This window comes from Acipenser ruthenus, chromosome 8, assembly GCF_902713425.1.
Source record: "Acipenser ruthenus chromosome 8, fAciRut3.2 maternal haplotype, whole genome shotgun sequence".
Taxonomy (NCBI): Eukaryota; Metazoa; Chordata; class Actinopteri; order Acipenseriformes; family Acipenseridae; genus Acipenser; species Acipenser ruthenus.
The window spans coordinates 18,440,345-18,455,158 of NC_081196.1; the positions used below are offsets into that span (position 1 = coordinate 18,440,345).

Consider the following 14,814-nt stretch of genomic DNA (forward strand, 5'->3'; position numbering starts at 1 on the left):
TTTTACCTTATTGAAGGATCTTTCTTACAAAACCCCAAGAGCTTCCATCAACTCCTTGTTGGGATTTCTAAAACACGACAAGCTTTGGGTGAAAAAAGCAACATGAACAAGATTCGAAGCAGTGCTGTTAGAGAACAGCACACTGGTTGTATCTCTTTAGCCTTGTCACTTGCAGTTTTTCTTCTGGGAAATGTTATAATTGCAATAAAGTTATGCATTGGTATTAGGTGGGGCAATGCACTTAGCAGTGTGTAATTTCACAAGTGTATATTATTGTTCAAGTACACATAATTTAAGGCATTTATAGTATATACATTGACACACAATATGAACATTATGGGACACAATTACAGCTATTGGAGTGACTCAAGATATTGAAACGCTGGGTTGTATTTAAGAAACTATTTTAAGGAATGTTTATTAAGTACTGTTAATAAATTATTAATGAAGCAACCTTTTTATCTCTATTTTGGAGAGTGTTTATTACCGTAGTTTATTCAATTTTTTCAAAGCACTGTTTAGCATAACAGAATGTTTACAATCACTCTTCAAAAAAGAGAACTTAAAGCAATCTCAAAACTGAATAGGGCCCCCTGTTTGTTGTCTCCAAGAAGGTTATAGCACAAGCCAAATATTTGATTTACCTTTTAAAGCCAGGGATATTGATTTCTGGTTCTTTTTTATTATGGTTGAATAAGCCATTCATGTTCATTCAGACATTAGGACTGATCCCTGGTCGAAAGGAAAAGTAGCCCAGTGGTAAGATCAAGTGCCTTGAGCCCAGAGATCATGCGTTCCAGTTCCAACAAAGCCATTTACAACATGATCTTAGTTGGGTTAAATCACCTTTCTGTACCATTTCACCCAGCTGTTACTGGGTACAAAAAGGATCCTTTAAGAAAAAATCTGGCATCTTGGTTGGAAGATCATGGGCGAATGATTTACCAACATAATATCTAATTATTTTGTCTAAGAGAGGTGATTCAACCAACTGCATAAACCCATAGAAATTAGGTACTTTTGCTGACCATCAATGCAGCCAAGCAGTGTGGGTTTTATTCCAGCTGAATAGGCTGATCTCAATTTATTTTAAGGGACACAGCTCAGCAGGCTTCATTTCTCTTGTTGTTACTTACCAAATAGCAACAGCAATGTTTCCTAGAATGCAATTTTATTTCACAGTGGTAAAACCCAGGATGTTTGTTCTGTGCAGTAAAGAGTTTAATGTTTTATTTTATGTCAAAATGCAAAAACAAAAGTGATTGTTCACCATCCTGGCTAATGTAAATGATAATAACAGAGCATAATAATATGTAGCTCCATAAAAATTATAAAAAACAGATTTCTTTAAATAATTTGTTTTAAAGAAATAAGAAATTAGAATAGATTAAACCATTAAAATGGGACTGACTGAATATATTCCATTTGCTCGTGCTCATACTATAGCTGCTTACATGTGTACTCAGAACTTAATTTTTTTCAAGGGAATCAGAATTATTATTATTTATTTCTTAGCTGACGCCCTTATCCAGGTTGACTTACAATTGTTACAAGATATCACATTATTTTTACATACAATTACCCATTTATACAGTTGGGTTTTTACTGGAGCAATCTAGGTAAAGTACCTTGCTCAAGGGTACAGCAGCAGTGTCCCCAACGGGGATTGAACCCACGACCCTCCGGGCAAGAGTCCAGAGCCCTAACCACTACTCCACACTGCTGCATTATTCAAATATTCAATGTAATGTTAGTTACGAATCAAAATAAAAAATGTGGATTCAGGTTCAGTCTGCCTCTGCAGTTCTTAGACAAAATACCATTGCACTCCCATGAGGCTTGTTTAAGGCAATCAGAAGGAATTCCCTTTAACATCAAAAGGAAATTCCTATAAAACATACATTTAGGTAGAAGGCAAACACCACAAGGTTAAACTGAATGCTACTAACACTACTCATATACTTATGAATTATATTGCAGTTAAATATAAGCTACATATGTTTTACTCTTTGTGGGTCTGTGTGCCACAGTCAGATACAATATGATACTAGTCAAATACACCAGCAGCCAGCTTCCTGTATCCTGACTAGTCATATAATCAGTCCTGTTTAAGAAAATTACATAATATGAAAACACGTGTATATGTTCTGCCTAAAGAAGAATTTGTCAAATACCGAAAATGTAACAGCTGCTAAAAACATGACTAAGGCCATTTTATGCTTAAGCCTGGAAATATATATGAATTATATATGTATTTTCTTACTGAAGTAATTTTCCTTTTATTTTACACCATTGTTCAATATTTTTTCAATATTATAGAAACTTTGACATGCGAAATATATACATTTTTTAAAAATCTCACAGTCAAGACTGACCATGTTTAAGACAATGTATAATTAGAGAGAACACGTTTGTTTTTATGCTCATTTAACAGTGGTCAAAGGAAAATGCTTCAGTGATATAAAACTGAACAACATTAAAGATCATCAAAAAACTCTTATTTGCAGGAAAGTGTGTGTATAAATGACAAATAGCTCAGGATGTAGTCCTCAACATGAACATTCCATGTTTATATTATTAGCCTGACCCCCAAAATCTACCAAATGTATTCTTATTTTCTGTGTGATTCCACCAAAACAGAAGCATCAGAGAAAACACGAGACATGCAACAATTTACTATGGTGGCCTGCACTGACTATTATTTGTGCAGCTAAAGACACTAAATTAGACAATCAAACAATAATTACCCCCCCCCCCCCCCCCCCACCACCACCATTTGTCTTCCACAGACACAAAAGCACGGTTCCTAAAATGTTCATACACTATATAAATGAAACAGGAAAACATCTAAATAAAGGGATCAGCTAAACAATAACTCTCAAATATGTTTTTGCCAACCCAGCTGACCATTCTGGCAGAAGAAACAATTACAGGTAATTGTGTTCTTTTTTGTATTTTCCCAAGCGCTTGCCTCGTGTCTTTCTCAACTCCAAAACTGCAGTAGTTGGCATCATTTGGTGTGCACTTCCCTGCAGGCTATTTCTAATCTCATTAAAACTGCTAGTGACTCAGTGTGCAGCCTTTTCAGCACATTTCAAGGGACCGGGGGGCAGGGGGCTCAGCTGCCTTCATAAGAACCTATCTTTTATCTGCAATTTCCAGCTGTGCTCCGTACATGTCTAGAAAGGTGCAGAAATCTAGATGTAGCAGCTTCCATGTGTTAACCCATATAATTAAGGATGAAATAGTTGAGGAAATCCTGCCAACAAAATGTCTTACCTTTAAAAGTCAAGTGTTGCTCATGCCGTTCACCAAACTGCAGCTAAATCATAAGCTCAAAGCTGTTGCCTTTATACTTAAGAGAGATTTAAGAGTGAAAACCATACAGGTTGTTCTAGATATCTACAAACAACTAAGTCCAACCTTTTAATGCTGGCTGGTTCTGCTAGGAATCTAAATTTCAGGTAACTGCAACTGGCAATTATTTAAATATTTTCTGATAAACACCAGTATCTGTGTCGTAGCTGTGAAAATGATACAGAGTGGATACTTGTAATTTATATTGTAATTATTTACATTAGTGTATGCTGCAAGTGCACTTGATATAATTAGCTGGTTGTGTTAGCATGGTCATTCATGTCCCCACTGCCTCCTTTACAAATGTATCTTGTTCGTTTGACCGTTTAATGCGGATTGAAGTGCGGTTCATTTCACTTGCCGTTATATGTAAAACCTCTGAAACCACGTAATCACACCAGGATGTGCATCAAACCAACTGAACTGAGATCACTTGAAATGGTGGTCTCGGTTCGCTTGAAAGTGGACTCGGTACATTTGCCACTTTGCTCCGTTTCAACATTTTGCAATGTGAAACTAAACGTATTCCAATTCACTTGGAAATGAACTGCTCCAAACAGTGAAGCAAATCGTGGAAGTGGCGTACTTGAGCAAGCACCAAGAAAGGGTCTCCCCTTCTCACACATACGCAATGCAGGGCTTGTCTAAAACACACACACCAGATAAGACACCCTAATGTCACACATACACAACACCACATCAAAATACTATGGGGCTGATTTACTGGGGTAACTGGGAGCTTCTATTCAATGAAATTACGCAAATACCAGTGTTTAAGATTTACTATTAAAGCATGCACGTTCTTTAAGCATAATAGAAAACTGTCACAAGGCAACGAAAAGTTATAGGAAAAATATGAAATGACAATGTAATAATTATTATACATTCGCAGGGAAAATATTTTGCCAAGACAAAGCGGTACAGACATTAGTGTTGCATTTGCACTGCTTCACCCGAGTTGAGTAAACCAGCTCCTTTGTTGCATCTGTATCTCAACACACTGTCACTCATACAACATTCACAACAAGCTATTATTATTATTATTATTATTATTATTATCAATATTTGCCTTCGCTTGAAATGTCTTCTAAACACCAGATGTGTTTTTCCAACAAATACGTGATGCTGTTTTGGCATGTTCCGTTTCTTCTGCAATGATTTGATGTTGTAAGCACCAAATAAATCCAAAGAAGACAAACAACAGCACAGCACGTAAAGTATTCTCCATGTTGGGCATGATTAAATAAGTTCTTCCAGAGAGAACTTCTGCTCTAGTAATCAACAAGAGAGCCGAGTGCATTTGGAAAAGTGCAATGTGAAACTACTAGAACTGTGGCCTGGATGACGCTGCAAGTGAACCAGACAAACTCATTTAAATTCACTGAAAGAAACTCAAGTTTGCTTGAATTATTTTGGTGTGCAACAAACTGAAACAAACCAAAAAAAATGTGTTTGTTTGCAAGTGAACCATGATTCAAATCACTTGCAAGTGAACTAGGTGTGAAAGTGCCCTTACTTTCAGGAGGGTCAATGGCCCTCGATCTTCAACCTTGGCTGATTGATTTCCGAGGTCTATCCTCAATTTTGGGTGTCTTTTGAGCCAGACTGTGGATACAGTCATTGACACTTTTACCCTTCCCCTGGTAAAATTCCATTCACTATTTTGGCAGGATTCTTTTAATTACTTTTATGAACTGAGTGCTGTATACATCAAGAATGCAAAAACATGGCTGAACACAGTGAACACATACAGAAAAGAGCAGCTGTTAACAGGTGTTACTTATCATCAATCAATCTGCTCTGCGTGGCATTACAAATTAAACAGCTGCTTTCGTTTTGATTAAACATTCCTTCTTAATAAAACCTTACCCTTGTATTCTGAGTCTTACATTCAGCAAAACTCTTACCAGCCCTGGGAATAAAGGGATTTGCATTATCATGTGCCGCCAATCAACATGTTAATTAAAGATTATTAACGTGACTCTGAACAATGCAAACTGGTTAGTTGACAGCATGTCTAGTAAAAATTTAATTTCTTTAAAGTTCCCTATTATGACCCTTTATGTGGTCTCTTAACCACTGCTTGCACTTAATTTCAAACCTTTACAGTATTACTTTTGTAATTAACAATGTGCAGTTTTTAATGTGTAACAGCCTGTATTAATCTGTCTCTACTTTACAGGGCATATGTTTCTGATAACTCCTTTAATGCATGTAAATACTAGTATAATAAAGTTAGATGTTCTTTTCAAATGAAGGGTCCACCTGAATTTGTTCTAATATCATGGATTACTGAGTAGCTATTAGCTGATAAGAGCATGGGCTGTATGTGTTTCTGCCACAAAACAAACAAACTCCATTTATGACATGAACCACACCATATTGATTCCATATTCTAAATAGCTGAATACATTTCTTCACCTACTTGAAAAAGCAATCCTCACCTTCAACTGCAAAATACAGTTAAAAAAGTGACAAACGGGCATATACCTCAGCCATGAAATGTCCTGCAAAACATTAAACAAACCTAATATGACAGAACATGTCTTTTGAATGAATATCTGATGGATTAAATAAATAGTAATCCAGAATTGTGTGTGTGTGTGTATATATATATATATATATATATATATATATATATATATATATATATATATATATATATATATATACACACACACACACAGTAAAGCAGTATAATATAGTTATGTTTATAGGTTATATCAATACTTGTAGTACTCTTACTGATGGTGATATTTCAACTATAAAATAACTATATAATGGTACTAAAATTCTTTAGCAAACATTTGAATTACTTTCTTTTTAATGAACCTCAGCGCCATCTTAATCTAGGTTTATGACTGACGTGAAGAAATTGGCTAATCTGACTAGCTGAAAAAATACATACTTTAATTTAGCTGAAGATTTTCAGCTGACTTTTTCAACTTAAATGTGACAATGAAACAAACATAAACAGTGCAACACATATGAATGTATTATGAATTATTTTTAATTATTTGTAATTGTGTCCAGATACTTACTAGCAATGTGCAAATCATTGATCTAAGGTTTTAGCAAGCCCTGTCTCACGCTGTGACATCTGTTGCATTACACACAAAAAATGATATTATAATATTTGATTTCAACGGTATGCTGAAAGAGAGTCTACTATACATTTAAAGAGTACACCAAAACAACCCAAACTGGACGCAATTAGAAACAAGGCACACACTTTCTTCCAAAGTGGAAACTAAATGAGATGTACTGTAAAATATTTGAAAATCATTCTGGAAATTACAAGCAGCATATCAACCTATATTGTTTATTATGTATACATCTTCAACCCCAAACCAATGAAATCTCAAAAAACATATTAATTAATATCATATGTAGAGCTATGGCCAAAAGTTTTGTATCACCCTATAGAATTAAGTAATTTAGCTTCATAAAGTCAAATGAAACGTGTTTTAAATGTTTGCAGTCAAGTCACACACATCTCCTGATTCCTGCACAATTGTACGATTCAGTCAGTCATCCTTGTGATGCAATGAAGAGAACATTGGGAACTTTTAATACAAACTTCGGTACTAAAATTTAATGAGACAATGTTTTTTTTAGTAAAAATGCTGATGAAGTAGTAGCCACATTGTGTTTTTTAAAGCAGCTAAAAACCACACTTACTTACATTTAAGATTTAATATATATTACAAAAGCATAAATAAGTGCTACACATTTATTTAAAAAAAAAACAAAAACAAAAAAAAACAGTAATGTTATAAACTATGTATTTATTTATCTGTTTTGCGTGTTTTTTTCTCACAATTTACAATACCAGAACCGTTTTTTTTTTTTTTTTTTTTCTGATAAGGTCCAGGAAAAAACATGTATTCAGAATGTCGTGTAAAATTAAACTGTCCATAACTGTCAGCAGATACATTCTATAAAGATACATTGAAAAACAATTGTAATTGTACAGTTCTGAAATTGGTGACGAAAGACAGTATTTACCCGCAAGATGCTTTCAAAACAAGACAAATTTGGCTGTAAAACTGCCAATCTAGCAGCACGAATAGGGGAGTAGCCTATAAAAGTTGCATGGGAGACACATGCATTACCTATTAAATGTTACCTCAAGCTCAATGAACAAATAAAACAGGAATTTGTATCATTTTTGTTTAAGAAATCTCTATTTTGTAGGCGTTCCAATACTTTTGGATTTAGGACTGCACCACTGGTTAACACAACATGTTATAAAACCTTGCAGCTGCTTACATGGAAATCTTCTTTCGGTACAAAGTGAATTTAGAGTCACACACAATAAAAGGTCAACCAATAGACTGTCAACAGAAGCTGGGAAGATGCGGTCGCCCTAGCAACCAGTAGCAGCACTCAGTCAGGGTCAGTTAAAATGTTTGCAGAGTTAATAAAAATCTGGCAGCGGATGGCCATTTAAGGTCTTGAGGTGGTTCCAATATTTTATGACTTAGCTTGCCATTTACCAATTATGAGCATTGAATAACTTTTAGAAGCCTAGGCTGAAATTCGGGAAAGGGATTATTGAATGATTGCTCTCTCATTAGATCACTTCCTTATATGATATATAAATCAGGTAAACTCACCTGGCTATTGCCGTCACAATGCCAGTTGTAATCCTATCCTCCATCTTCCAACCTCCACCTTAATGCAGGCAGTCCCCTTGATGGGGGAGAAGGGCGTGGCTTCACCACGGTCCACCCTGCTGACATCGGCAGATCAGTTCCTCTTTCAGAGGGCTGCTTCTTCTCCCCTTAACAGATGGGACCAGCGGCCAAATAGTCCATAATCACCACTTCACCACACCCAAACAAGCAGTCATGCTCCCGACATTTGAATTTCATAGTGCTATAGAGTGAATATTTTGCTGTGCTGCATTTATTTAACTCATGTGGAGTCTCACTGGTTATTCGGGCATTCTCATTCGTGGATAAAGTACTGAAGCTGTCTAATTATCCACAGAGCAGGGATAGTATGCCTCAAGCTTGCCCTGAAGCAAACACTTATTAAGACTGGCATTCATTCATGATGGTATAATTTATATATATATATATATATATATATATATATATATATACACACACACACACATGCAAACCTAAATAGTTATCTTTCACCTGCTTAATGGAGCCACCATTAAAGCATTTGGACAATTTCCAAGGTGTAAGGCTGTTCTCTTTGAAGTGAATGGCATATTGATTGCTTCTTAGTTGTCAGGCTGTCTTAGGCTTAGTGAGTGAGTGATTCATACCATGTATGGTAAATGTATCATTATTACAACTGCAGGAACACAATAAAACTCCTACCTAACTTGGCTTGGGAAATTGATAATTATAATGGCATTACTTATAAGCAAAAGCAAATGCAATGACAGAGTAATCCCAATTGCCTTGCCCGAATCCATTTCTGATAACATTTTAAAATTTGAATTGAAAGCTGTTGATACTAATTAAATATTATACAGACAAGATGCCGGGGTTCTGTAATGGCAAATAAAGACTTCAAAGAGCAGCTCACTTCAAAAGCTCTTTGAAGTAAATTTGAATAAAAATTCAAATTTCACAGAAGGAGCTCTGTAAAATGTCATGGAATAAAATCGATGGCCTATTCCTTTCTGGGTTTTTTCTTTACTAAGCTACTGTTTCATTGTTAGAGGATTATCTGTCAATACAGATGTGTTTTTTAACTAAGTTTTTTAACTAAGTTTTTTTTTATTTAACTAAAATAGGATGTTTTTCAAGGATTTGTGTTTAGTAGTTAACTGGTCTAACTTTAACCAAACAACATTTATTGTGCATTGGAGGAAGTGATAGAGATTGTGTGTGTAAAAGGATAGTGTCAGGCCCCAGATGTTATCAGCAGTAAAGAGAAAAGAAGCTGCTGTTTAAAGTGCTGTTGCGCACGTTTAATTAAACAAAAACAGGAACAAGCATTCGTCTTCACTACAGACTTCCAAACACAGAGTACACACAGTTCCAAACTCAAGTTATGAAACTGAGTGTTAGAATACTGCATGCTGACTGGTCCTTCAGTGTTCCAAGCCGTTACAATATCCAGCACAATGTCTCGATTAGAAACTACTTATGAACAAAGGCAAATCACTGCCCCTGTGCTTAAACACGTATCACTGCACCATACAAAATCAAAGAAAACACCTGTCAAAATACCTGCTGTCAGGGAAGACACTGAAGACATCAAGGTGTCTTTTCATATCTTCCAGTTTATATTCATTTGCACTATGAATCAGTTTGCTATTTTAAACTAGACGCTTTTTGGGTATTTTATTTGTAGTACATGCCAGTCATTTTCTGTAACTTCGGTCAGATCCAGTTGACAGATATTCAGTTTTATTTTCCTCCTTTTAGTTAGTATCAGCCATCATTTTGTGAAACTGACTCTTCATTATTATTTTTTTTTTTCATGCCTTATTGCTTAATTACACTCACCTACACACCAACCCCCAAACAAAGGATTTTCTCCTCCTTAAATACCATGTGGCTGGAGCCTAATTAACCATTAATCATTCAATTAAGGCTCCTGCCACATTCTCACATGTATTTATGGCAAGGAGGATTTTAACCCCCTCCCTACCAACCCTATATTCCCTATAGTCTACCTTTAGGGCTTTCACCCTGCCACAGTGTGTTATCTTTACAGCAACAACGTCATAAAACTGAATGTCAAATATTTAAAATAAAAATGTATCAGGGAATATATAATACTTTCCACACTCAATTATATTTGTTTATGTTGGTTTCTTTAATTCAGACTTGAAAAGAAATTGTCAAGGATAATTTTTGATTGTTACTTCAAACATTCCTCTGGTCTGGTTCGGTTATTCACAATATTATTGTGAACCATGGGCTCTATTGAAAATGCCTACATTCATGAAAATGTTATTAAATGTAAGTCCTGGTATTTTCACAATCTAGGTAACAAATTGAGGCAGCTGTTATTAAAAAATTAACAGATGTTATTTTAGCAAGGCAGCCACTTTCTGTTGCTACAGTTCCTAAGAGGGATTTGATTGAATACATTTGAAGAACTTTATTAAATGTGATATAATATTGTAAATGTATTTTCATGTTTTACTGTATGATACTTTTTATACAACTAACTGAGCGTATGCATTGTGAACTAACTTAAACAGGCGTGCGCCTCGTGCCTCACAATGCACCTGAGGCGTGGATTATACTGGGTTGTGCTCTCTTCTGTGTTATTGCTTACATAGTGAGTTCTCTGTTGAACTATTAGCTTTCAACAGCTTTAAGGTCACAGTGAGAATTAGTTCATTCTTACTGGCAACATCACTTTGCATAGCTTCAAGATAGTGATTCAGCCTTAAATTGTAAATAGTCATATAACCTAAACAATGAAAGGCGTTAGAGTATCAAAAGCAACAGTAAATATGGAAACCATGTATTACAGTTTCCAGCTAATAGCATAATTAGGATTCCTTCTGTCTTACTGTTGTGATCAACATAAAGCAAAAGCTATCAGCCATTTAAAGCAGTGTAAAATAAGTTTTATATATATATATATATATATCTGATAAACCAGGTAGAACCTACTGTAATATCAATGCCTTTGCATGCCAACAAGAAAGTATGCAATATGTATGCCTTTTCAGCTCTTGATTCCATTTTTCACTGTTCTCCAGTATGGTGACAATCATAGCCGATGCCTCATAGGAATATCCTTAATCCTGCAATTAAATATTTATTTGACCGAGGCACCTGCTATACCGTCGCATCTCTCCCCTGTGTTTCCGGTGGCAGCTGAGGGATGCAAAGGAAGAACCAACAGGGGTTCGGAGCGAAGAATTCTTCACAGCTTGTGCTTTAGACCTCACATTCTAGCAAATATGCGCAAACACACACAAGTACACAAATGAGAGACCCTGCTTGTTAAAATCAACAGTATGCACGCATGTCAGCAGACACATCCAACCCTAGTGAAAACCTCCAACGGTATATTAGTCAGTATTCTAAAACTGTGGGAACAGATGGATGATTTGCAATGCACAAGTGATATAAATTCCACGATGGACAAGTTTAGCAGTAAACTGTACGACCATGTTTTCAGCGTAGAGTCAACACTGGAAGTGCTGATGCCGGCTCAAGCTATGTAAGTGATCAGATTTTGGCATCAAGGAAATTTGTGTAGGAACTATGTTGCGTTACCTGCTCCAAATGCTTTTGCAGATGAATTTTTTCTCCGATCTTTCCATCTTGTCACCTGACTCCTACTTGCTGGAGAATTTGACATTTTCTTCTGACAATCGTATGTTTCCATATAACATCACTGACTCCTCAGGTAACTTTCTTCTTTGTTTCGTGTAGTCTTGTATATTCTTTTATGTCAGATCGTAAGATCTTATTATTTTATTAGCAGGAACATTTTATTTTTTAGTTTTTTCATTTTTTACAACCTTAATGTCAGAGATTAAATGTGTGAATTTAGACATTTCTCATTTCTCATTAAAATCATTTATGGGAATTCACATACCAATTCAATGCTATTGTCATTTAGTTTCCATATTATTCCAAAGAACAAACAGACATACTGTGTTTATTTTGCATCTGTGCATTTGTTTGGAAGTTAACCTTTTCAAGTATCTTTTTTTTTCCAAGCATCTACAAGCAAAACCAGCTAAAGCTGTTGGATTTTTACAGCAAATCTATGTCATGTCATTTGTCAAAGGCTTTTTCATTAGTTTGTATACAGCTGGGGCTTGGTATTGCACAAGACAGCAATAATGTTACCACATAAATTGAATCTGCTCCCCATGCTGTGATCCAATCCTTTTCTATCAACATTAACAGGTCCACTAATGTAATATACACCCCCCATTCACATGGTTTCATAACGATAATGACTTTTATAATCATTTGATACCACACAGGTAACAAGTTAAATTATATCTACCACTTACAATGGCAAAGATATTATTAGAGTAGGATAGTAGGGTCTAAAGGCCACACAGTACAGATTTGCAGCCCACAAAAATATATTTAACAAATACAGTATATAAAGCATTTGGTAAAGTTGTTGTTATACCTAATGACTTGTTCTATAATTCCAAAAATCCTAGCAACACTACTTTTGATCAAACAGTCTTAATGTGCTGGACTGGGATTTTTAACATGTGTGTATATGCTGTTGTAATGTTATTAGGCAATGCATAATATTACAGTGGAACCTTGGAGTTATGAACCCCTTGGGAATGGAGGTTGTTTCTTAATGGTTTTATTAAATGTGTACACCTACTATCTACAGCCTTAATTTGGTGAATAACACAAGGATACAGAACAGTAATGCAATACTCATATTTTTATGGTTCTACTGTTTTTAAAACAGTACAGTAAATGGGAAAAAGGCCAAATTGAACTTACCATTCAAATTGTAACTGTAGGAAAAACACAGATTTAAACATCCAGGAAAAGCTGGGCTAACATAGTGCTTGTTTTTATTTTATTTTAAACAAAATGCATCTGTGCAGCTTGCTCAGTCATTCTTGCTTTGAAATCTGCCTCACCTCTGCCTGGATACATTTGTTTGATCAAAATCATCAGCATCAGCTTTGCGTACGATGCATCTGTTTGAACTGGTCTGCTGATTTTTGTCTCAAATGGTTGGATTTTTTTCTTGGCCTTTTTTTTAAATATCGCTCACAATTTCCTGATACCGTATTCTCATTGCTGAGGATGATATCACTGTCAAGTTTCTAAAAATATTTTCAATGTTTTCTTTCAATTGAAAGTGTAACACGGTTGCATTGCATGCATGGTTGAGTGATTGCATATTTCCGGCTCAAAGTGGGGTGTTCAGTTAACCAGTCAGTTCGTAAATTTGGTGTTCGTAACTCTGAGGTTCTACTGTATCCTGGCAGCGTATATTTCATGAGAACCACAAGGCCCATCATTGTTTATACTTTACATATAAGATTCCTGTGGGTAAACAAGGATGGTAAAATAGGAAAATTAAATAGCGAGCATAGAAAGGTTAAACTATGGAAGACTGTAGTGAACATATACCAAAAAAAGAAGGGAAAAAGTCATATTTTAGTTTAATATAAAATTTAAAATTAATGTTGGACTGTGGCAAAGTTGTTTACAGTGCGCAGGTGCAGGAGTGATGCAATGATCAGTAACAGACAGACAACAATAATCCAGGTGCAGTGGTGTTTATTTATAATCCAAAAGTCACCTGACAACGTTAAATAATAATGAATGGTAATACACAAGGCTCTGTACTACACAGTTTAACCACAGGGTTCAGTCCTGAAACAATAAACACGGTATTTAATACACACACAATCTACAAACACGGTCACCAGTCCAAAGTGAGTGCTGTAGTGCTCGTGGTGCAAATACAATTTATCGTGAAACAAGTGTAGCGTTGTCCAGGTTTTGTGCTGGCCTGTAGCGACAGCTCTGGATCGTGTTAGCCGTCTAATAACAACAAATAAGTATAGTTAGACACGACAAAACAAACAAAACACTCATAATAGACAATACGGTTCTCCTTCCGGTTCAGCCTTAACCATAACAAAGGAACAGATCACCTCACTACATCCCCTTATATACCGTCAATCACGCCCCCTTGGTTAATGATTGCAACCGCTCCTCCAATCCGCGGCTGCCACATCGTTTCCCTTCCGGGTCGATGATTTAGTGTACCATAGCCCCGCCCCCTTTCTAGATGGCTGACTTCTGCCTAACCTTGGGAATGAATTGTCTGGCCATCTAGTCCAGGGCACTCTGTTCCCTTTACACAGCGCCCTCACAGGTCAGGAGGGAGATTTGTCACCAAGAATCATTCTGTCTGTGTCACAAGGACATTGCAACTTTAAACATATCTGAGCACCAAAAAAAAGCCTTTTTTGGGGGGTAAAGCTCTACAAATTCCATTTACTCAAGCTTTATTTAAAACTGTTTTTTTTTGGTTAGGTTTCATTTTGGTCTAAATCATATCAATAGAATTTTCTTAGCTATTAATATTTTAACATATTGTATTGGTCCTGATGTGGTACATAAGCAATTGTTTCTTAATGTATTTGTGACTGAGAATGTGCTTATATCAATCTGCTAATGTCATCCATATCATTAGCATTTTACAAAAAAATACACCTAATAATAATATTGATGAAAAATATTGACTTTTGACAATACACTTAGAGACAAGATACCTTAACATTTTTAAACCTAAATCAAATGAGATCCAGTTATATTGGACAAGGGTGCTTCAAATGGATTATTACGACCTTTAAATATGGAAATGTGATTGGCTGTGAATGTAAGGTACATTTATTTGTGCATTTATTACCAATCCTCTATATGCAGAAAAAAAAATATATGCAGTAATGGTTTATGCTACATCAAAAGTGTAGTCTCATTCAATCATTGTCAATATTTCTTACTT

At 35.6% G+C, this 14,814-nt stretch overlaps 1 protein-coding gene across 8 annotated transcripts in view; it reads left to right on the top strand.

Moving 5' to 3' along the window:
• The window catches only part of LOC117972773 (roundabout homolog 2-like), a 722,560-nt gene that overhangs the window by 324,698 nt on the left and 383,048 nt on the right, over nucleotides 1-14,814 (top strand). The gene's annotated exons all lie outside the window — the stretch shown is intronic.